This window comes from Urocitellus parryii, unplaced genomic scaffold (assembly GCF_045843805.1).
Source record: "Urocitellus parryii isolate mUroPar1 unplaced genomic scaffold, mUroPar1.hap1 Scaffold_48, whole genome shotgun sequence".
NCBI classification, from domain to species: domain Eukaryota; kingdom Metazoa; phylum Chordata; class Mammalia; order Rodentia; family Sciuridae; genus Urocitellus; species Urocitellus parryii.
Window position 1 is genome coordinate 1,322,064 of NW_027554049.1, and position 25,656 is coordinate 1,347,719.

General features: G+C 43.0%; 1 pseudogene; it reads left to right on the forward strand.

Moving 5' to 3' along the window:
- Positions 1-25,656, forward strand: part of LOC144252564 (KAT8 regulatory NSL complex subunit 3-like) — an 83,709-nt pseudogene that overhangs the window by 3,261 nt on the left and 54,792 nt on the right.

The window sequence follows — 25,656 nt, forward strand, 5'->3', positions numbered from 1 at the left end:
ATAGACCTTTATTTTATTTATTTATATACAATGCTGAGAACTGAACCCAGTGCCTCACATATGCCAAGAAAGGTTGCTACTTCTGAGCTTCAGCCCCAGCCTCATTATATTACTTTATTTTTGAGGTTCTGAGGATTGAACCCAGAGCCTTGTGCATGCTAGGCAAGCACTGAGGTACATCTCCCACACTTTTTGAAAATTTTGTAACAGGGTCTTCCTGAGTTGCTATGGTTTGGCTTGAAATTTTAATCCTCCTGCCTCAGCTACACTAGCAGTTGGAATTACAGGGGTGTGCCACCACACCTGACTTTGTGACAGTTTTTTTCTTAAAGTGAGGTCCTGTAGAGTTCATTTTGTTGGTAGTTAGAAAATTATTTCCTCATATAAACCCTGTTGCCATACATAGACCCTGAAATTTGGAATTTGGCATATTGCAGGAAATAATTTTAGGCCATTGTGGCTGGAATATAGTGGCAGGTGGGTTGTAAGTAGGAGGTAGAGAGAGGTTGGCAAAAGAAATCTCAGTTGATTATGAGTGGTATGAAGTCATTGGAGAATTTTGACCTAGGATCCAATTTGTATTTTTAGAGAATCACTTTGGATTTTTAAAAAGTAGATTATAGTATAAGAGTGGGGTTAAGAATACCAGCAATGAGGCCTCTGCAGTAGCTTGAGATGAGCTAGACATCATGATATTCTGGAAAAGGATGGGAACAGTATAAAGGAAAAGGTTCAAATAGGATCCTTCTTAGATCTTTGGCATGAATAGCTGGATGGTACCATGAATTGGGGAGACCTAGGGAGTATAGGTTTCAGATGCCAAAATTAAGAGTAATCTTGTAGGCACACATGTCCGCAAGTGTTCACTCAGTTTCTGATCTGAGAAGATAATCAGCTCTTATTCCCACTACCAAATCTACTGCACAGTTATTCACTTCATTTAACAATGATGTGATTATTCCAGTCATTGGGAATGGGTGCAGTGAGATCATTGAGGTCAAAAATTTAATATGGTGTTGAGGAGATAGCTAGTAGACCCAATTGATTTGCATGCTATTTCAGGCAACAAAGATTGTACAGTGTACCTAAGGTGTTGGGGAAGGATCCCCATGGTTCTAAAATTCTCTTAGCATCATTTTAAAATGTGAAAGGTCCTTCAATGATCCATTTATATTCATTTTAGTTGTAGGCACTGCACAAAATGAGTTAGATAGAAGCTGTCTGCATAACAGGTGATCCTAGATAATCACAGACTTTTACAATCATATAGTTAAGCACAAGTTGATTTACTAATGAATTATTTAAAACTCTAGACCAGTGCTATTCAACAGAACTCTGCAGTTATAGAAATGCTGTAATCCTGTGTGGTCTGATCTGGTGGCCAGTCTGGTGAGCATTAGAAACATGTCTCGTGTGATTAGGAACTGGATTTTAAATTGATTGACACTATTTAATTTCAATTTATTTAGGTAGTTGCATGTGGCTTATAGCTTCTGTATCTGTAATAATAATTACCTTTATGTAATTAATTATTTTCTTAAGGAATATATCTTTCTTTATAAAAGCTATTGGTCACTTTTTAAACTTTAAGCTGGTTTTATATTCCTTCAGTACATACCACAGAGAGGGAAGACATCTAGAAAAATGTGAGAAAGATGACTTAGGATCAAAAATTTTTGTGGCTATAATGTGCTTATGCAATGTAAATCAGACTATGTTAAAGAGACATTTTCTGGTAACCAGGTGATTGTTAACCATGGTGTTGTTTGCAGTATTTGTAGGCTTGTCTCATTTCCTCACCTGTTTACATAGAATCAGATGTTCCAATAGATGTGGAGATGGTCACGTTGTCTCCCATGCGACTGTATGACAACCAGAAGCTGTGCTGCATGATGAACGAGTGTGAACGACACGTCATCTTTGCCAGGCCTGATTCAGATGCCCCTCCTCCACCAGAGCACTGGGAGAAGATGTCAATAGTAGGCCACTCCTCAGAGGGATGGGTTAATGTCACCATCCTTTAATAATTTTTTCATCCTCTTTAATGAGACATTTATTGTAGCTACAAAAATGAGAATTTTCTCCTATCTCTGTCTCATGACTGTCAGCTTGCTGTGCTGTGAGCTCATTGAGAGTAGGGCCTGCATCTCTGCCATCTCAGCCTCCCTATGGCATTGCCTAGCATACAGTAGGCATATAGGCAGAGTGTTTTTTCAGAGCTCAGAATAATCCATGGAGTATTGATTGAGCCCATGAGTTTGACTCTAACCTGGGCAACATGGTTCATGTTGCTGAGACTTGCCTCAAATTTGTGATCCTCCTGAATTGCAGAGATTACAGGTGTGCACTACTGTGCCTAGCTAAGAATCCTCTCTTTAAAAAAGTTTGTGGAATAAAAAAAAATTTAATTTGATGGGTGTGGCTAGTTCTGTAGCTTGCGTTATAATATAGGGCTCACCCAGACTACCGAAAATTAAATGTACATTTGTATGATTTTACATTTCTGTGGTCTATAGCTAGTAGAGTGCAAATGTTTTAGAATCACATGAAAATCCAAGAGATATTTTGAGTGGCTTTAAAAATAGATTTAAAACTGGGTGTGGTGGCATGTCTGTAATATGAGCTACTAGGGAGGCTGAGACAGGAGGTCTACATGTTTGAGGTCAGCATTGTGCTAAATAGACTCTGTCCTAAATTTTAAAAAGAAAGTGTTGAGAGTACAAGTCAGTACTAGAGTATGTCACAGCAGGCATGAGCTCTCAGGTATAATCCCCCCTATTCTCAAACAAACAAATATACAAACAAAGATTTGCAATCTCTGGTTTTGAGGGATATTTACATTCATTTTCCTGGATTTGCTGGCTAGTTTTGTTTCCCTGCCCCTGCCTCCAACAGAATCAGCATTCCTCCATTTTTCTGTTTGTTTAGCAAACATTTCCCTTTTATATAACAACTTTATTGAGGTTTATTTACACACCCTGTAATTCATCAGCTTATGTGTACTGCCAGTGCTTTTTAGTGTAAATTCAGAGTTATGCCCCCAACACCCTAGTGAGTTTGGTGAACTATTTCCTCACCTCAATAAGAAACTCTATTTCTATTATCAGTCAATCACCATTCCTCCTGACTTCACTGGTCCCTGGGAGCCACCAGTCCACTCCTTGACATAGATTTGCCTCTTTCGGACTTGAATGTATGGGATTGTGAACTGTGTGTTCTCCATGGTGGGTGGTTTGGCTTGTGCTTGGTGGAATATTTCCAAGGGTCATGCTTATTAGGCCATGTTACATCACTCCTTTCTGTTGACTGACATTCCATTGATTAGATGATCCATATTTTATTTGTCCACTGATCACTGATTGGCATTTAGGTTGTTTCTGCTTTGGCTGTTATGAAAATGATGCTGTGAACATTTGTGTACAATTGTGTGTGTGTGTGTGTGTGTGTGTGTGTGTGTGTGTGTGTGTTTTGCTGGGGATTGAAACCAGGGCCTTGTGCATGCTAGCCAAGTGCTCTACTGAGCTACCTCAGCAGGCCCTGTGTACAAGTTTTTGTGTGAATGTATGTGTAAAGTACCTAGGAATGGAATTGCTGGATCATATGTATATGAACTCTGTACTTAACTTCTGAGAAACTGCCAGACTGTTTGACAAAGTGGCTGCTTAGCATTTCGCTTTTGATGAAGCTGGCTTTGAACTCACGATCCTCTTGCCTCAGCCTCCCAAGCTACTGGAATTACAGGCATGAACCACCACACCCAGCTTAATACTTTACTCTATTTAAAAGAATTTTTGTAATTGTAGATGGACAGCATGGCTTTATATTTATTTGTTTTTTGTTATGATATGCTAAGGAAAAACCTGGTGCCTCACACATGCTAGGCAAGTGCTCTGTCACTGAGCTATGGCCCCAGCCCAAATTCTTTTACTTCTTATTGTATTAAATTTTCTGCGGCCTTTTTTTGTTCTGGAGTTTTAACCGCCCTAAGCAGGGCCATTGTTTTTTATTTGCGACAGGTCTTCTTATGTTGCTAAGGCTGACTTTGATCTTTAGATCCTCCTGACTCACTCAGCCTCCCTAATGCTGGGAGTACAGGTGTCACCACATTGGCCTCTGGGGTATCTTTGTTTCTTACTTTTTTTGGTACTAGGGATTGAACTCAGGGGCAGTAAAGCACTGAGTCATATCCCCAGCCCTATTTTGTATTTTATTTAGGGAGATGCTCATCACATCACCATTGCTGTGGCTAGCTTTGAACTCATGATCCTCCTGCCTCATCCTCTCGAGCTTCTGGGATTACAGGTGTGTTGCCACGACATCCAGCTCTGGAGTATCTTTCTTATTTCAATGCAGTTGCATTTTCCCACTACGTTTTAACTTTATAATTCCTTTTCCATTTTACAGAGGTTTGAAATTTTCATATAGCTACATTTATCTTCCTTTTTGTCTTCTACATTTTTTAGATCTTTTCTTATTTCATTCTTAGAAAGACCTGAATCTGAAATAGGTATATGCCTAGGTAGATTGATTACTATTTTCTACCTTGCTAGTGGTTATCTCAGCCCTATTTTTTGACTTTATTTTTACTGATAAGAAACACTACCTTGATATAAATCTTGTTTGGGGCTAGCAATCACTTATATTTAAAAAAAAATATTGAGTAGTTTTTTCCTAATGACAGGGAGAGTCAGTAAACAGATAATACTGAGTTGGTATTTTTGTGAGGGTTTTTTGTTTTGTTTTGTTTTAGTCCTTGGAATTGAATTTGACCACTAAGCCACATTTCCAGACCTATTGTTATTTTTTTATTTAGAAATATGGTGTCAAAAGTTGTGTAGTGCCTCACTATTGCTGAGGCTGGCTTTGAACTCACAATCCTCCTATCTCAGCTTCCTGAGCTGCTGGGATTACAGGTGTGCACCACTGTACCTGGCTCTGATCGGTTTTCTTCTATTGCCTTTGTTTTCATATCTATAGGAGGCTTCTTAGTCTGAATTAGAGTACCTAATTCAGATTGCCAGGAGTGGGTTGATGGGCGGGTTAACAGGATCCATAATTCAGTCTGGTTGCATTGATGTGGGGTTAAGAACTGTAGGGTAGATTCCTGATTTCAGTTTATTACTGATTTGGAGGAGAGAAAAAGTTGTCAGTAAGCAGCTGGTCATGTGTATGGTGGTGTCATATACTGGGATAACAAAATGTTAACTTATATAGGACATAAGTTTACTAATTTTGTGGCATAGAGGAAAAATTAAGAAGCATGGAAAAGGGAGAGAAATTACTGTAGGGTAGAACTGAGACCAGGAGAATAGTCACATATCTGTCATATTTTTGTTTTTAAAGCTAGTTTAAGTAGAATTCTTACCATAGTCTAAGGTTTTGGTATACTGAAATGCTTTGCTGTTTCAGGTTTTGTGAAATGTACAACCTATGCAATTCAAATTTCTCTATACGCTGGTACCCTATCTTCATTTGCTAGTGTATTTTAGCTATTAGATAAATAATTAGCTTTGGTAGCACTAAAAGACTTCATCTTTGACTGGTATTGACTTGTAGGTGATAATATACATATGTGTGCTGAGATGATTCATTGCCAGGATTGGGAACAGAATCTTGTGTCAAGTTATACTCTTTCAGAAGGGGATCAAAAAAGATTACAGAGTTTTCCTTAAATGTTGTGCATACATGAGGAGTGTCCCTAGGGTATGTCCTTAACTTCTCAGATATTCCCTTTAGGACTGACTGGACAGTGGCCCAGAACACACTATTCAACAAGATCCTCAAAGCCCTGCAGTCTGACCAACTTGCCCGCTTGGCCAACGAAGGGGTAAGAAATCAGAAATCTGCCAATGTGGGCTCTTCCTAGTTCAGGCCTTTATGACTGACTGATTTCTACCTACCTCCTATTTGCTAACTATGTGGAACTCTTGTTCCTTCTTCTTGTATTTTTCAGGCTTGTAATGAGCCAGTGCTACATCATGTAGCTGTAGACAAGTGTGCAAGGCGGGTGCAGCAGGCCCTGGCCAGTGAGAGTTGGGACACCAAGATGATCCAGTGGCTGCACATGACGCTGGTAGAGACCTTGAGTCTGCCCATGCTGGATGCATACATGGATGCTTTGCAGAAAATGAAAGGGAAGGGAAGGCTATGGTTGGTGTCTGCCCTGTCCTGGGGGCCACCAGTCCCTGTGATGCATTCAGACATGGGGTTGGGTAAAGTCTTTACGTGGTCAGTTTGGAGGGCATGGCTAGCAGGTATGCTAATAAAAATAGGAGAAAATGTCTTGTTTTTACATTTGATCTGGTGTAATATCTTTGTGCCATCTCCATAATGAGGTGCAGGGCCTAAAATCCAGAGGACTCATGGCCTGACAGCCCCTGGCTTATGTCATTACTGGATTTTGTTTTCTTGCTCCCTCTGAAGTCTAACAACCTCCATCAGACCTTGATACTTTTCATTCTCCAATCTTTAAAAACCTTTTTTTTTTCTTTCTGAAAAGGATCTCTAACATGTAAAAGCTTTTTCCTTTCTCTGAGATCACTTTAACCTCTGTGGGCAGTGTGGAATTCACACAGATACTCCTTTGGAATGTAAGCATCAGTGTATTTGAAACTCATATTTATACATCTGCGAGGTCACATCTTTGGTGGACAGGAAAAGAACAGGATATGGTATAATTCGTGATATATATACACTATTGTTGGATATGTTTTTAGAACATAATAGTAGGCTTCATTAACAAGCCACACTTGAAGGATGTACTTTAGAATAAAATGCAGGGTTTATTTAAATTTTCTTATTTATATAAGGATACAATTTCTTTATTTTGTTTATTTGTTTTTATGGAGTCCTAAGGATTGAACCGAGGGCCTCATATGTGCAAGGCAAGTGCTATGCCACTGAGCCAAAATACCAGCCCAGAAAAAGCAATTTTAAAAAAATTATATATATATTTTTTTCAGCAAATAGTCACTAGAAATTTTAGAAAATGCAGAAATACATAAGGAAAAAGTCATGCATAGTTCCACAGGAATTCTATGAACATTTGGCATGTTCATATCATCACACAGCCTTTTATATAGTGCTGTATATATTTTGTTTATATGTAGAATTTTAGCAAAATCCTTTTGTTCCTTGCTTTCTCTGTCTCTTCTGTCTTTCTCTATCTCTCAGTACTAGGGATTGAACCAAAGGATGCTGTATCACTGACCTGTATTTTATTTATTTACATTTTGAGACTGAGTCTCACAGCTCAGGCTGGCCTCAAGCTTATCATCCTTCACATCACTGTGATGACAGCATGGCCACCATGCCTGGTGCTAATTATTTCTGTGGGTTGTATATTGTCTAGTATGTATTTGAAATTAACCCATGGTGGGCATGGTGGTACACACATGTAATCCCAGCAGCTTGGGAGGCTGAAACAGGAGGATTTCGAGTTCAAAGCCAGCCTCAAGCAACTATTGAGGCTTCAAGAAACTTCAGTAAGACCATATAAAAATAGAAAATAAAAATTGATGATGTGTCTCTGTCTTTATGCATCCCTGAGTTCAATCAATGGTACCAAAAAAAAAAGAAAAAGAAAATAATCCTAGATATTCAGTCAGGTGGATATATTATTTAACTGCTCCCTAACATATACTTTTAGATTGTTTATGTATTTTGATTGTTATTAACAGATAATATGTCACTGGGTATATATTATTTTTGATATAATTTCTTGTTTTGGAACCAGGAATTGATCCAAGGGACACTTAACCACTGAGCCACATCAGGCCTTTTTAAATTTTTGAGACAGGTTCTTCTTGCTCAGTTGCTTAGGGCCTCACTCATTTTCTGAGGCTGGTTTGAACTTGCAATCCTCCTGCCTCTACCTCTCAAGGTGCTGGGAATACAGGTGTGTTCCACCATACCTGGATTGATATAATTCCTTTTAGAAGGTTCTCTAGTGAAATTGTTTGGTACAGGGATGGGGATAAACTTAGGATCCAGATGCATTTCACCAGATTGATTTCAAAAGGAGCATACACACTGTCCTTGCATTCTGGGGGCTTACTTTTCATGCAGCCACTTATTTGTGCCTTTGCTACACACTGAAGCATCTCAAACTTTGTCTTTCTAGATCCCAACCTTGATTGACCGCATGCTTGTGTCACCCAACACAAAGACTGGGGCCAAAGGAACTGAGGTCTGATTGCTGCTGCTGAAAAGGCCCTGGGACCCTGCTGCAGGGATGCTTCCTCATGACAAGCCAGTGAGTTGAGGGGCTCAGGCTTAAGTGTGGCAGTGAGATGTTCTGACTTCTAGCCTGTAGCCCTGGCTGGAGGAAGGTGTAACCTTTTCCCTTAACCACTTGTTTATTAGTGCCTAACAGTTCTGTAAGCAATGGGTCATGGGTGGGTGAGCAGCCATAAAAGCCACTCCTGATGGTTGTGGGTGAGCCTCTCACTCACCAGGTGGGATTTTCTCTTTGCAGAGGAAACTCCCTGGCTCTCCTCTGATTCTTATCACCTCCTCAGGCCCCTCTAACTCTGCATTCCCCACCTCACACTGCCACCCACTTCTGGAAATCTCAGCTGTGCTGCTTAGGCAAGGTTTGTTGGGGGCAAGAGGACGTCTCCACATGGGAATAAGATCTAGGAGGATGGAAGAGAAGAAACACAGGAGGGTGTAAAAATGGATGAACTTGAAATGTAGAGCATCCCGTGACTCTTAATTGGTGTTCAGATACCACTTTCTGCAAGGTTGAGGGATTCAGAGTAGGTTAAGTAGAATGGAGAGATTTGAACCTAGCACTTTGGCATGGCACCCTTCCTTCCTTTAGGTTATCCCTGTCGCCACCCATCTGCCAAAAAATGGCAGTGGAGTGGGTCTTCTGCAGTGCCTTGAGCATATGATAGGGGCAGTGAGGAGCAAAGTTTTGGAGGTGAGAATGAGCCTTTCTTGGGCAACCATGGCACACCCTGGGTGACTCTGGTACACCCAGTGTGGTGGGGTGTTTATACCTGTCTGCAGCCTCCTTCTGACTGTCTTCTTTCCCTTCCTCTGAAGATTCACCTCCATTTCCCACACAAACCCATCATTTTAATTGGCCGGAACATGGGAGCTTTGGTGGCCTGTCAGGTAAGTGGTTTCTGTCTTATTTGGAGGTGTCTTGTGGGGCAGTACTGCCTGCTTATGATGGCCATCAAGGCCTTGACTTGTGTTTCAAGCCCAGTGCTAGATGCTTACCTGATGATTGCATTTTAAACTGTAGAAAACAAACTTTAGTGTTTTTTTTTCACTTTATTGTGGAAATTTTTCAGCAGGACCTAAAGTAGAGAGAAGCTAGTAAGTACACCACAGGGCCCCTTGCCCAACTTTACCTATAACCAACTCATGGTAGGCTTGCTTCATCTTTCCCCTTCCTGCTTCCTTTCCCACTCAGGTTAATTTGAAGGAAATCCCAATATATTATCTTTTATTTATGTACATCAATCAGCATTTCAAAAAACAACAACAACAAAAAACAACTCCTGAGTTACTTTTTTCCCACATGTAAGTACCATTTAATTTGCCCAACTGAAAAAATAAATCTCATAGGCACAAATCAATAGCTCTGGAATTTCATGTTGTGTTCATATTCTGTCACTTTATAAGATATTGAGGAGTTTTTCCTTTGTCTTACATTGTGTGTCCACTATTTTGTGTAAGTGCCCCTGACATGTCCAGAGCCCCAGTGCTGTCCAGTCTAGTGGAGTAGATACCTAGAGCCCAGAGAGGAAGACCACATTCACCTGACTCCTGCTCCCAGGGACGTGAAATTAGCAGCTGTTCCACAAAATCTGGGATGTCTGGAGCAGAGAGATTCTATTCTACTTAAGGGAAAAAGGCAATGCATTTACCATTTTATGAACTCTTGGTGGAGAAAAGTCGGCCTAGCAGGTTGACAAGGTTGAAGTGAGAAACCTCCCATCATGTGCCATCTGAGGACCTGACTTCCCTTCATAGTAGCTCTCATGGGAGAGCACACCTTGTGTTAGGACAGAGGAAGGGGAGGAGGGAATGGCTGGTGGGTCTGCCAATCCCCTGGACACTGGGTAGGCTGAGGTACACTGAAGTCACCTTCCTGCAGACAGACTGTGCCATTGTCCAAAGGTGTCAATCATGGAATATATCATTGCCTGTTGTCTGCCTTGGGTTTCCTCTATTCACTGTGTATGGCCCCCGGGGGGTAAGAGTAAGGTGAAGCTGGTGACAGAGGTCATTGACAGTGGGGGCAGGGGCATCAGGGACATATCCTCATACATGCTGGGTCAGTTCTGCATGATTGTGAACTGGCCAGATCTAACTCTATACCCCTTATAGGATGTGGATGATCCCCTCTTTGATATGAAGACTCCAGTCCTTTTTGTTATTGGTCAGAATTCCCTGAAGTGTCACCCTGAGGCCATGGAGGACTTCTGGGAGAAGATCTGTGCAGAAAACAGCTTGGTGATTATTGGGGGAGCTGATGATGATCTCATATGGGTAAGGTCCCCCTGGGGTTGTCACAGTGTTGGAGGAATGCTGTATGGTTCTGCTGTAACTGTAGGCTAATCTGCTTAATCAGGTAACAGTAAGCAATTATTTTTAGTTAATTTTATATCTATAAAAATGTCACAAAATTGGGTAAAAGAAAAATCCATATACCTCTAACCTGGATTTTTCAAATGTTGGCATATTGTATAAATGGAGGATAATTCTCAAAGTCAGGAAATGAACATCACTATGGTGGCATTAGACTCAGATTTCATCAGTTGTCTCCCAAATGTCCATTTCTGGCCCTGGACTCAATCCAGGATTCCATGTGGCTATGGTTGCCATGTTTCCTCAGTCTCCCCATCCCTACCCCATGAAACTGAGGACTGGGCCAAGAGGTAATCTACCACTGAGCTATACCTTTGCACTTTTTGGTCTTCATTTAGTTTAGTTTATTTGATTTTTGGTAGTGGGTATTTAACCCAGGCACACATTATCACTGAGCCACATCTCCAGCCCCCAACCCCTTTAAAATTTTTTTTGACATGGTCTCACTGAATTACTTAGAGCTTTGCTAAGTTGTTGAGGCTCACATTTAACTTTAGATCCCCCTGCCTCAGCCTCCCAAGCCAATGGAATTAAAGGTGGGTGCCATCACACCAGATTGTTTTTTTATTTTGAGACAAGGACTCTCTAAGTTACCCAGACTGGACTCAAACTTTTTGCCTCAGCCTCCTGAATTGCTGGGTTTACCAGTGTACACCACCATACTATGATCTTGACACTTTCAAAAATGACTGGCCATTTATTTTGTAGACTGTTCCCCAGTTTAAGTTTTTGACATTTCTTCATGGTTATATTGAAGACATGTGTTTTTGGCAGAAATGCTTGTTGACTTTTCTCACTGATTCCCATAACAGAATTCCTGTTGGTTTGCCTTATCACCACCAATAATGCCTTACTCATGTGGTTAAGGTGGCTTCTTCAGTGTTCTCCACAATGAAATCACTGATTTCCCTTTGTAATAGGGAGAAGGATCCTTGGGACACTGTAAAAAATATGCTTTTGTCAATGTACTTTCACTGGAGTTTGCATTTTTAAATGCCCTGTTGAGGATTATATGCCCTGTTGAGGATGAATGAATGTAGATATTATTTGTATGAAAAACTTTTTTGATGTATTCTGGAGTACAAACACAGCTGAAATTTGTAATGAGATGGCTGTTCTTTTCTTATGATGCTGGAGTACAGACAGCTTTAGTTATGGTGTCATGGAATATACTGAAAATGAGGGTGTGACTTTTATTGACATTGATTTTCTTAGTAATTCAGATATTCTCATCTACATGAGAAAGACATGATTTGCTGTAGGGAGTAGAGGAAGTTAGGACTACTGTTCCTCAGAGTTACCTTGTGGGATTCTTAAAGATTTGCCTCATTTTTTTCTATTTTTTTTTTATTTTTGCAGTACTGGGGATTGAACCCAGGGATGCTCCACAACTTAGCTTTATCTTCAGCACTTTTAATTTTTGATCTTGATGCAGGGTATCACTAATTTGCTGAGCTAGATCTCAGACTTTCAATATTAAGGCTCTGTCCCCTCAGTAGTTGGGATTATAGGTGTTGCTGCATACCTGGCTGAATGGTGCTGAGAGTGTTAGATAACACTAATAATGTCCCTTTTGCTTAGAAATTTGGTCACTCACTGTCTTCATCTGAATGTGGGGACCTGGTTTTCTCTTTGTCAGGATTCCCAATCAGAAGCTGGGGTTTTAAGGCTAGCTTTCAAAGTGGGGAATCCAGTCAACTATGGTCATTTTCTCTTATCCAGTAGAACTAGCCTAGGACCCCCTTTCATCTGCTAAACTATTAGCCTCAGGGTTGGAGGCTGGGCCAAGTGACCTCTCAGTGAGGCCTAGCAGTCCAGATGGACTCACCTGTTCAGACTGAGGTGTGGTATTTGTGGAGGGGATGAAGCAGGCACCATGCTTAGTTTTCCACATGGATTGTTTTGTTCAATACCGTGACTACTTGAATGAGGTATTATGATTCTCCCTTTTTGCAATGTGAAAACAGGCTCAAGAAAGGTTGCATCACCTGCCCGAGGGCTAATAAATGCTGTTTCATTGGTGCAGAGAATGACAGATGAAAAATCTGTTCTTATTTTCATAGGATGCTATGGAATATTTTATAAGCATTTTCTTCCTTCTGTCTCTTAGAATAAGCAAGGTAAAGAAGCAATCAGAAGGATTGTCTCAAAGGATGGTGGACAGATGTATTCAGGTAAACACTTGTCTCATGTCTCTCTCAGCAAGGCCCTCTTCTATTGCCATTGAGGTTCAGTCTTGTTGGCAGCAGCTTGATGAATGGTGTGGGAGATCCAAGGGGGCTTCTGATATGCCTAAATCATAAGCAAAGGAGAGTGGCGACCTGAAAGGAGGGTGAACCAGTAAGAGAGAGGGTCTGTGGGAGAAGGGTGGAGGGGATGTACAGAGGTACCTGCTGCAGGTCTTCTCTGTTGTGGCTGTTTGGAAGGCTGGGTTTTGCTGCAGGCACTGTGAGATGGGGAGCAGCAGCAGCACACCTGAAACAGAAGCCAAGGAGGAGTCACATTAGCTTTACACTGTCTGGTGGTTCCTGTCGTCAGCCATCTGCCCGGCTTCTTTTTGTACTAGGATGAGATTGTGGACTTCCTGATGGGAGTGCTTACTTGGTGTGAGCCTTGGCATCAGGATGCTGAGAAGAAGAAGCCGCATGATGTGGCCTGCAGAGACTTGGCATTTGAAGTCCTTGAGTGGGGCAGTCAATCTGCTTCCTCAGCTGCCCTTCTCACCCTTGCGCTCAGAAGTAGAGTGGGTGGGGAGGGAGCACTCTTGCTGGTTTTGAGGACCTCACAGTGGACCCTCCAACATTCTGGGGATGCCTGTGAGTTCCTCTGAGGAGGCTCTAGGGGCTCCTGCTGACTGTGGTAAAACCCAGGCAGACTTGACTCATCTCTTGGCCTTCTCACTCCTGAGGATCTTTCCAGAGTGTCCAGTAGTCACACCTCCCATTCCATGACCATCATGGCCACAATGACCTCTGCTCAGAAGTTAAGAGCAGGTGCTCCCAGATGCCCAAGAGAGATGTGCAGTGGAAAGAATCTATGCTGACCCCCAAACCAGCCCAGGGTATAGGCTCAGGGATCAGTGGCCTCTCTCAAGTTCTTTCTAATGCAGGTGGTTTCACATGGCAGTTGGAAAGCACTGGGTCTGCAGCTTTGTCCAGAAGGATACGAGAGGCTCCTTTCCCACCTTCCTGTCCAGGCTGAATTAGGTTGCAATGAGTGGCTCTTGAGCCTGAAGCTTCCAGGAAGCAAATGGGGAGGCAGAGGTGGGGAGGACAAAGGCAAGGAATCAGCCAAAGGCAGTGGGCTCAGCATACAAAGGAGCAGCAGAGCAAGAGCCACAATTAAAGATACAGTAGGAGAGAAGGAGGAAAACACCAGGTGAAACAACCACAAAAGTGCCCTTGAGTTAAATCCCCAGTACTCCACCAAAAAAGAATTTGTAGTCTTTTCCTTTAATACTTGCAGTGTATAATCTGAAAAGTCAGCTGCTCTTGAGGTTCCCTAATATGTGGTAAATTCTTGTTTCTGTCATTCAGATCATCTTGCTTTTTAATTTCTGATTATAGTGTGTCTCAGTATGAAGCCCATCTATCCTAATTAAGGAGGAGGCAGTATTGGACATATTAGAGGACATTCTAACTTACCTGGACCTTTAGTGGCAGGAAATGCTAAAGCTGATTTATTAACTAGGACTGTTTATAACGTTATTGAACAAGCTACTAAAGATCATCTATTACATCATCAAAATTCTGCTGCTGTTAGAGCACAGTTTCATATAATAGGGGTAGGGATGTGGCTCAGTGATAGAGTGCCCCTGACTTCAATCCCTGGTCTCCCACCCCCCAAAAATGGGGCTGAGTAAATAGCTCAGCTTGTAGAGTGCTTGCCTTCTAAGCATGAGGCCCTGGGGTCAATCCCCAGTACAGAAGAGAGAGAGAGAGAGAGAGAGAGAGAGAGAGAGAGAGAGATTAAAATTGCATGTAATTTAAATTCAAATTAGTCCCACTTTTATTTTTTCCTGCCACACCAGAAGAAAAGAGTTTCCTGAAATGTTTTGAATGTTTCTGTGAGTTATTTATTTATTTATTTATTTTTATGTGGTGCTGAGATCGAATCCAGGACCTTGCACATGCTAGGTGGGTACTTTATCACTGAGCCACCACCCCATATTGTCTGACCATAAATAAATAAACAAACAAACAAATTAATAAATACATAAACCCTCAATTGATGACCCATTACAGTTTTTAAAAATCCTTAATTGGGACACATAAACCTCATTTAGGAGAGATTCATTCTTTTTAATGTCACCTAATTTTATTCTGCTTTCTTCTCATGAGAAAATCTCAGAATGATAAATTAAAATCTTTTAAAAATGCTCTCCAGTTCTTGAAGAAAAACATTATAAATGATGCATACCTTTGAAATAAAACATCGGAAAATAATGATCAATAATGCTGAAAGTGGAGTTTTGAGATGAACCAAAATTTCTCAGTTTGCCAATTGAATCTGGGTGCTTGTCTCATAAATTTTGAACAAAAAAATCTATTTAAGCAAGAAGAAATAGGACATCCACCATGTGGTATGAGGAAAGATACCAGAAAAAAAGACCTCATTTTTGTGTACCATCTTAGAAGTTTACAGATAGTTTTGGGCAGAACATGGAGCATAATGCATTTAGAATAGGCTTTGGAAAAGGCATCCTGCCTACCATCTGTGTTCACTTTCATTCTTTCTGTGAACCATCCTTTTTTCTTCAAATTCAATCAGGAATCACCCCTGGGACAAAGGATTTTGTTGAAGGCTTCAAAGCCTTTTACATTTGAAATACACCTTAATGGTGCTCATTAACATCTTTCAGTTAGCCAGCATGTGTGTTTGAGTGAGGCCCATTATCCACCTTACATGGTCATTATACTATCTATTCTATTTTACACTTATCCCCTGTGAAAAGAGAACCCTCAATTTGCATATGTGGACAGAGAGCTAGAAAACTAGGGGTTTATTCTGAGACCTATGGAGAGCTAAACTGAAGTTCTGGATTTCAGATTTTTATTTTGGATTTGAGATACTGCTTCTGCTACATTTAAAAATCTCAGGACTCATGAAGAGAATGAGTTAAAAGCCAGCATCATCAAATTTGTGAGGCCCTAAGAAATTCAAAGGGACCCTGTCTCTAAATAAAAATATTAAAAAAGGGGTGGGAATGTGAATCAGTGGATGAACACCTCTGGGTTGAATTTCTGGTACCAAAAAAAAAAAAAAAACCAACAACACACACACACACAAAATAATAATAAATAAATAAATAAACAAACAAATCCTCATGAGTAACAAGCCCTAAAATTAACAGATTCTCTCATGCAGGAATACAATAAATGGATTTGGAGTTCTCTCTTGATAATTATCTCAGTCTACACCATGCAATCTGGAGACATGCTGGACTCATGGCACATGGAAGCCCACAAAGGGCTTTAGAAAGAAGCTGAAAACACCATACAATTATGGAACAAAATGCCCAGGTTTTCAACTGCTGATCTCAGCCTCACTAGACTAGTCAAAGGGAGGTGAAGGCTAAGCAACCACAGAGAGACCCTCTTGCCACAGGACTCTGGAGAGAAACAGGAGGAGTCCCTAGCCATGACTGCCAGTTTCCACCATTGCCACTCCTGTCAGCTTTAAGCCACCTTCCTAAGCAGTCTCAATATAACAAGGCACATTTACCATTTCCTGGCTCTCAAGGTTCTCAGCGTTCTCCCTGTGGTTTGTTTTCAGATTCTTCACAGGACAGACACCTGGGCTCCGGATCCAGGATAGAAGCCTACAAAAAGATTGAAAAAATGGCGGGTTCCAGACACCAAGGGAACAGATGAGTGTGGAAGTCCTCCCCCTCATCACTGGCTGCCTGAGGATTGGACAGTTCTCAACTAAGTGTCTGATTGGTCAAGGCTTCAGGCACTGCCTCCAACCTGAGCCAAGTGGGCACAGAATCAAAGTCTAAATGACGGGGTGCTCCATTGTCATTGTTTACCGACTACAGATCAGGGCTGAGAGTATAGCTTAGTCAGTAGAGTGCTTGTTTTGCTGATATAAGGCCATGGATTCAATCCCCTGCACTACACGCACACACTCTCCCTCCCCCTCCAAAAAAAAAAAAAAAGATTAAGTAAAGGACTTTGGGGACTATGGTTATGGATCAGTGGTAGAGAACTTCCCTAGCATGCATGAGGTACTGGGTTGAATACGAAGCACCACATTAAAAAGCCACCCAAGTGGGGGATGAGGCTCAAGCAGTAGCACACTCACTGGCATGTGGGCGGCCCAGGTTCGATCCTCAGCACCACATACAAACAAAGAAGTTGTGTCCACCAAAAACTAAAAATAAATATTAAAAAAAGCCAACAAAGAAACTAATAATGATACTGTGTCCATCTACAACAAAAAGTATTCAAGAAAAAAAAGACTGTGTATTGGACTTGTGCACCCTCACTGCAGAACTCATAAACACTTTTTATAAATAATATATACATATATGTCTTCAGACAATGTATAAATTTCTCCTGTGATGTCTTCTCAAGTAACTTATATTACAGGTATGCTTCACAACCTGAAATCCTCTTCACCTCACTTATTATTATTATTATTATTGGCCTGTTAATTGCATTAAATGCCTCTGTATGGGGTTCTTTTAAAGCAAAGTTTTCTTCCAATAATAGGACCTAGCCCAGAGAGAAATGTATTGACACTTATAACTGTTTATAAAGTTAAAGCAATTTGTGAATAAATATGTATATATTTTTTATGAAAATGATATCACAATTACTTTAATATATATATTTTTAAATTTTTCTATTCTTTGTCTCATAAAAAAACAGTTTGAACTTTAAACTCTTTAGCAATGTTCTTATATCCCTTCCCAAAAACAAGTGACTCACAAATATAATTCAAATTATTGAGACTCATAAATTTTTGCAATGTCGTGTTTGCTTCCAGTAGCTCTGGTGGCTTGACTGCCTTCTGGATGTTGGCCCCTTAGGGGAGACAACATGGCGGGCCATGGATGGGAGTGGGGGCACCTTCCTGGAAGCCCTTGTAGGCTGGGTGTCTTTGTTGCTCAGTTCTGGGTTCTTCTATCCTCTTTCCCTCAGATGGGCTCAAGAGGGTTCTCTTGGGCTGAAGGCTTAGCCCTTCACAGTTACCTTGCAGCTTACAGGCTGGACAGTTTGGAGGCCTGGAAATGGCCATCCTGAAAAACCAGCTGCTGAGTTGTTCACCTCGGGGGAGTTGAGTAACAAGCCCATAGTTGCTATTTATCAGCTGTGGCTCTGAGCATTGGTGTGTGTCTCAACTCACACATGCAGCCTCACTGAGCTCCAGTGAACATAGAAAATAGGCCCAGGAAGATGGAATAACTTGAAAAAGGTTATCCAGCCAAAAAGCAGAAGAACTAGGACTTGAGCACAGATTTGGGCTCGCTTGCCTCTTGGTTTTGGGGGGGGTGGTAGGGACTGGGGTGACTGGGGTATCATCCCACATACAGTCTTCCTTCCAGCAGTTGTAGCCACACTGGGGTGAAGGCCAGCTTGGGCCACTAGAGCTAATGTCTCAGAAGAAGCCAGGACTCTGGGTTCTTAAAATGTAATATACTCTGATTTAAACCAAGATAGAATATTCTTAGTGGGTCAACCCTCAGGGAGCTCAGATGGTCTTGGAACATTAGTTTATGCTGGGTCCAGAATCTGCTGAGTGCCATCTCCAGAAGGACCCCCTACCCTCTCTCTGCCAGGCTCTGGGGGCTTCTCTGTTCTTTCTGTCTTTGGGGAAACTGCCTTTCCAGGTCCTCTCTGGAATCTGCTGTTGTTTTGAGGACATACAGCTTCTCCTCTAGGTGGCAGTCCTATAGAAAAACACCCATGATCCTTGCAGATCCTGTTCAAGACTCCTTGAGAAGAAATCAAATCTCAGACTCCTTCCTCGGGCCAACCTAGTACGTCCCCTCCTGCCTGATTCTGAACTTCTCTCCCAGCCTGATCACCCCAACCTTCCTGCTTTTCCTCAATGCACCAGGCTAAGGGTTCTTTTCTTCTTAAAACCCCTTTATTTTGAACAAATGTCGGATGTGGGGAGAAATTACAGAAAGAGTAAAGAGAGCCCCGCATACCTTCCTCTGCCTCCATGTGGCTGCTTCCTAAAAGGAGGTGGGCAAAGGCCACCTGGAGGAGGTGGCCCTTCAGCTGGGAGCCGAGTGATGAGAAGGAGCCAACTACTGTATGTAGAGACCCATGGAGGGATCAGGCAGTGCAAAGGACTTGTGGCTTCCTCCTTGTTCCTGGTGTGACTGGCAGAGGGCTGGTGACATGAGGACTGTTCAGCATGAGCTGCAGAGCAGGCTCTGTTAAGGTCCGTAAATAAGTCAAAAATAACACCTGGTATTTTGCCAGAGAAATGTTAGAGTTCGTAAACAAGTCTGGATGGTGCCTGGCAAAATGTCAGAGGGAGTGGTTTGAGAAGTAACAAAAGCGAGCCATTAAGTGTGGAGATTCCTTATTGGTTGATTGATGTATCTAGTTTATGCTAATTAAGATAAGCTGTGCAAAATGTATAAATAGCTCTGTTGCCCTACAATAAATGGCTCCCATTCCTGCTGTATCAACGGGCACAAGTTATTCGTCACCCCCCGGTTATTCTGCTGCAGCCGGACTGCGGCAAGGCTCCTCATCAGAGGTCAGAGCCAGCATCCTCACCCAGAAAAATATTTGAGAAGATCAAATTAATGGCAAAAGATTTCACATGAATAGCTAAATTTATGACTTTGAAAATCTATTGAAGGGGCAGAGTGGTGTCAGCCAGTCCTTTTGGCCCAGGCAGACACCTGTTTCTTGTACAGAGGGGCACAGCTCCCAGGCCACTTGACTCTTTTGAACCCATCCAGCCTGCTGATACCTTCAGCTGTGCCTATGATACCTGCTGTTCAGTGACTCTGAGTTTCTATTTCCAGGGTGAGCCCCCTGGGGTGGTGGGAAACCATACCACAGAGGCCACTGGAGTGTAGAGGAGGGGCCAGGCTCCTGCCAGACTGCCTGGGCTCAAGTCCAGGCACCACTCCACCCAGCTGTGTGACTCTGCAGGTTTCTTACCCTCTCTGAGCCTCAGCTTCCACATCAAAGGGAGCAAGTAATAGTACCTGTGGTTGTTGGGAGGATTCCTTGGATTTGGTACTACAAAGGGATGTGGCAGAATGTGCCATGTGAATGGGGAGGAATCTGAAGCACCACCCTTGGGGCATCCACAGCAGGAGGTTCCCTGCTGGACTTGGGTGTGTAAACATAACACAGGACACCTGTATTCACTGCACTTGCAGAGAGGCACAAGCAAGAAGCACACGTGGGGAGGGGGATGCATTATCTCCCACCACATGCATTATCTCTTGCCCACATGACTTTCCCTGGACTTGGAGAGAGGCTCTGGATCTGGTTCTACCATCTCTGTGTTAGTAGCCTTTGGCAAGTATTTCCATGCTGGGCTCCCACCACTGGCCCCAGGGTCCACCTGGGAGGTAGGCATGGCTTCCAGGACTGGACCCATCCATGTCCAGAGATAGTGGGGATAGAGATGTGAGCAAGGTTAGGTAGGGTCTTAGAGGATTGCTTTCTGAGGCACAGACAGACACTTAAACCTGGAACAATTTGAGTACCCTACAGAAGAAGAGCCCCCTTCTGCATTCCCACCAGTGGAGCGGTGTGAGGCAGAGAGTTGGCAGGTCCAGCGATGGCTCCATGGATGTGATTTGACAGACGCAATGTTGAGCACAAAGTGCCATCACAGACAGACACAGGGTAATGCTGTTTATATGAAGCAGAAAGTCTAAAAACGAATATTTAGCAACATAAGGAGACATTACTATGTGACAAAAATTAATGCAGAAGTCCCCTGGGGTCAGCAGGGAGCACATTTATGAGGACGGTTTTCCAGGTTGGTGGTTGGAACCTTTGTCACCACTGTGTTCCACATAACTCCTGTTAATCTTAGGTGTTGTGTATATATTTTAAAATGTTTTGTTTGAATGAAAATATGCATAGCTAAAAAGTAGGCCTCTAAGTCACTGGGCTGGATGCTCTACAATTTCCTTGCTGGACCTGAGCCTCTAGGGTGTCCTGGTTTTTCTCAGGCCATCAAGGTGACCCCTGGTTCAGGTTGGCCAGGTGGTACTGTGGTAAGGGAATCAGTCAGAAGAAGCTGAAGACCTGCCTGGGTCCTGGTGGTTTCAGACAAGTGCTATGTTCCCTTGAGTGTCAGTTTCCTCCACTGTGAAATGGGGAGAACTTAGTCTTTGATCTCCCAGAGCTGGCATAAAGGTATTTGGAGGTGACAGTGCATGGAGTGAGTTCAGCTTTGTTTCAGGGTATATGCCATACATCAAAGACTGCTGAGAACAGCAAAATAGAAGGCAGTAAGAGGTGGGGTAAGAAGGACATGGTCCTTCAAGAGAGGCCCTGCTTTGGTGACTCCTAGGGCTCTACATCAAGGAGCCTGGAATCTCAAATTCAAGCCCACAAGGACTAGCTGGTCTTGAAGCACATGAACTCAGAGACTTCTTCTGTTCTGGTCATTTTGCACAGCTTTCCTCTTTGGCCACAGGCTCACTCTGACACATGAGGAGCCCAGGGCTTGCTTTGACTTTCTGCTGATCTCCTCCCTTTTCCAGATGGCATGGCTTCGGACATTCCTACTCACATGGGGTGATGGTGCAGCCTGTCCTCCTTGGATCCATGCACTCCACCCTCTGCTGATGGAGGGCTGAACCCATAAGGTGGGGAGCCACTCATGGCAAGAGCAAGCCCAGGAGGTGTTTGCTGTGCTGGCGCAGTCAGGGCCCAGGAGTAAAGCTGTTTTGGGGGGTCACTTATGTTCCTCTTTGTCACATAGTAGGGTCTGTCTCCTGTTGTGCTTCGGGCGCAAGGTGAATCCTGTGAGTCACAGATGTGCATTTTGCAGAGTGTAGTGCCAGGCTCACCTGTAACCAGATGGAGCAAGGGACAGTAAGCAGCCTGCCGGATGGGCTTTCTCGGGCTGCTGGCGCCAGGCAGGGTGGACTTAGCACAATGTCTGAGGAAGCCAGCAGCCCACATCTGGGACCTTGGAGCTCAGGAAGCTGAGGCAGGGCTGTTCTTCCAGCTAGAGAGAGTGTTTTATTCCCCTGTTTGCTGGCTCTTTGACAAATTTTCAGAAAGCTGGTGTCTTTAGAAAACAGAAACTGGTTTTCTCATATTCTGGAGGCCAGAAATTCAGAACTATGGTGTTAGTGGATTTGCTCCCTCTGAGGCTCAGGGAGAGGCTTGGGATAGGCTCTGTTGCTGGCAGCAGCCCTTGCAGTCCTTCTTGGTCTCTCCATCTTCACTTGGGGCACTCTTGGGGCTCTGTATGTCTCAAGCATGCTGTCAGTTCTCTTATGAGGACACTGTCAGTGGCATTATGATGACTCATCTCAAGACCCTTAACACAAACACATAGGCAAAACCCTATTTCCAAATCAGGTCACATTTGCAGAAACTGGGGTTGGGACTTGGAAACAGCTCTTTGGGGATCTGCTGGGGTTTGAATGTATCCCCAGCATTCATGAGTTGGAAACTTGTTCCCCAGTGTGACTACATTGAGGGAAGGAATCTTTGGGGTAAGGTGGCCACAGGGGCTGTTCCCTGAGCAATGGATTCATGTGGTCTCACTGGGGTGGGCTCCTGATAAAGGGAAGATTTTGGCCTTGTCCCCCTTTCCCCATGTGTGGGAGTACACTCTTGCCCTTCCACATTCCCTATGAGGGGCAGAGCATGTAGGTCCTTGCCATTTGTCCACATCTTCATTGTGAACTTACAGCCTCCAGAACCATAGGAAATAAATCTCTCTTCTTTATAAGTCACCCACCCTTAAGTATTCTGTTACAACAGCACAGACCAGATGAGACAGGGACATGCTTCCCCCCATTGCATGAGGAAAATCATGTTAATACCTTTGTGAATCACAGGTGTCTGATTCCAGCAACCACTCATGCAGGTCCTGGGATTTTGCATCCATCTTCCAGTCTGCTGTCCTCATGCTGTTCTCATCTTTAAGGCAGGAGGAACAGGCCTGGTACACATGTGAGTGAGAGAGCTGGGGTGAGTGTCAGGGAGGGATGGGGCCTGTGGGAAACTTCATGGAGCAGGCACTAGCTAAAGAGCAGTGACCAAGGCGGTCAAGCTGTGGCTACTGGTCAGGGCATTTATCCAGCTGGCTCAAAGCTTATTTTATTTTTACAGAAAACCCAGAAATATGAATATTGTGTGACCAATTTCATTTTGAAAAAACTATTGAGTAGGTTAAGAAAAAAACAACAACTATGTGAGTCTCATGGAGTCCCCAGAGACTGCTTTTTAATCTTCTGGACAAGGTGTCCAGAGAAAAGTGGGGATGGTGGCCTGAATGTATGCCTGGGGTAATTCCAATGCACTCAGAGCCCAAGGAAAATGCAGTCTTCTGTTTAACAATGACAAAAATGCCTTTAAAGGAGAGAATATAAATTCTTTCCTTCCTTCTGGGTCTCTCTCATCTGTTATAGTATTTCTATTTGCTCTTTAATGATATTCTAAAAAAGAAAAATTAAAACCCTAAGTCATAGCATAATATTTCCCATTCATTTTAACTGTGAAGTATTAACTTTCAATACAAATGTCAGAGCAGTTAACTCTTATGCAGATGCCTCAGTTTTACACCATTCCTTCTCTGAAGCTCATGCTTGTGCAGGTATTTTGTCCCCACTGGAGCAACAGAAGTACTTTCCTGAGCCCATTCAGCAATTTTATTTGACTTCTCAAAAGGTTCCCATCTCACCAGCCCCATATCCATAGGTGGCCAATGAGTTGGGAATGAGTGGAAGCAAATGGCTCAGGGTTTCCCTGCCTCTGTTTTTCTCGTTTGTGACCATGTTCAGAAAAAGTGCTTTGATGCTGGAAGAAACACGCGTGGTAAAGGATGTGATGAGTTCCTTGGTTATTGCAATTTTGTAGAACATCTTTGCCTTTTCTCTTCATTTGGAGCAAGCTCTGGTTTGAGTAGCCAGCAGGGTTTCTCAAAGCAGTGGATTCCCCACTTTCTCATTATAGTTGCAGCACATTTTCTTGTAATCACTTTGAGACCAGCAAGCAAGCATGTGGCCCACTGCTCTTCTGCTGGGGGGCATGCCCCATTGTCCTACCAGATGTCACTCCCAAAGAGCATGTTCAAAGTCAAAGTCTTCAGAATTCAGAGGTGGCAACCCTAGGAGCAGAGTTTAGGCCCAGCACTTTCCCTTCTGGTCAGGAGGCCCTGTGGGAATGCTCAGGTCACAGGCACAGAGCTGGTGCTGTTACTGCCTCTGAGATCACTCTTGAAGCATCAAAGGAGTGCTTCAGTTGGGATTGGCTTGCTTTGGATCCTGTGTTCTGAATCTCCAACTTGTCTTTCAAGTATAGTGCATCATCAAACTGCAAAGGCACTACTTTCCTACAGGGTAGCTGCTAAAATGTTTTTTGGACACAGCAATTCTCCTTTCTCTTTGCAGCCCCAGTGGTTTTGCGAGCAGCATTGGCTGGAAAACATGCCTGGACTTAGGATGAACAGGAACAGCCAGAGACAGTGGACTTTGTGTTGTTCTGTACCTTGAACCCCCTTGTCTTCTTGTCAAAATAGTACCTTAATGATGCTTTGGGGGGCCCTCCCAAAGTTTCAGCTAAGGATGACTCCATCTCCAGGCTAATGAGGAGGGACCATGACTGCAGTTGAGGCAAACTGAAGAGACAATTTCCTGATCATAGTGATTGACTCAGGGATGGGCATATGTTCCAGGCTGAGCCAATCAGAAGAAGCCATTCATTAGCCATAATGATGGTTCATAAATTGGCAGATGAACAAGACTGAGCCAATCAAAATAAGTCATTTCCTGACCATAGGAATTAGCCCAGGGATTGGGCACATGGCCCTCAGAGCCAATGAGAAGCCCTGATAGTAGTTTTCCCTGAGACTTTCAGAACAGAAAGTTTTCCCTTTACTTCCACTTAGATTTCAAGGAAGCAAAATGTGAGCCTGGAGTTGCTGGTTCCACACTTACGTGGAAATTGAGAATCAAGTCAGCTTCATGGACAATAGTGAAGAGTGATGATGATGATGCATCTTAAAAATCACTTTATTCTTTACTCAAATACACTTTCTGGTGTATTTGAGTGAAGAATACAGGACACACAGCAGCTTCATTTGCGCACCCCTGTTCTGTGCTCTGACTTTTTGTAGCCAGAGCCTCCCCAGCCCTGCTCTCCTGCAACAGCCAACCCATGCTTGCTTATGCATAAGCCAAGATACATTCTTCTTATGTAATTGTAGCTATGTAATATTTTGTTTCTTTGAATAATGATTCCTGTCTTGTAATAACAAAATACTGTGAGCCTGCCAAAATGAAAAGTATATATGATTAACTTCACAAGTAAAGATTGGGATTCAGCACCTTCACTTTTGTGTCTGTGTTGTTTCTCTGCTGCCTTTTCTGACTCCTCACCATCTGTTCATCTCCTGAGACCCCCTGGTAGAGCTGGACTCTGACACGTTTTAGTCTTTTTAGTAGGGGCCTGATTGTGAGTGTCAACATGCGACCAGACCACGTGATGGCATGTGGTGGTTTCTCACTGATGGCTGTGACTGCTCCACCTGTGGCTCAGCACCACCTAAGAGGACTTCTTGCTCACATCCCATGTGAGTGTGCATGTCTGGCAGGCAGGGTCCTCTACGTGGGGATCAGGGACCCAGGCTGCTTCTAGTTAGTGGCTCTGCCATACTCTAGGGCCTCTGTGTCTGTAATTTGTCCTTAGTGGAATGTGACAGCTATTGATTCTGGCTTTAAACTGATGTGTGACACTTGGGCTCATAGTTCATTGGCCAGAAGTAATCCTATGGCCACATCTGGGAACTGGAGAGGCTGGCTAGGTCCCTAGCTGTGGAGCTGTGGGCAGTGCTCTGTAGAGCAGGGGTTTGTGTGTTTATAAATCT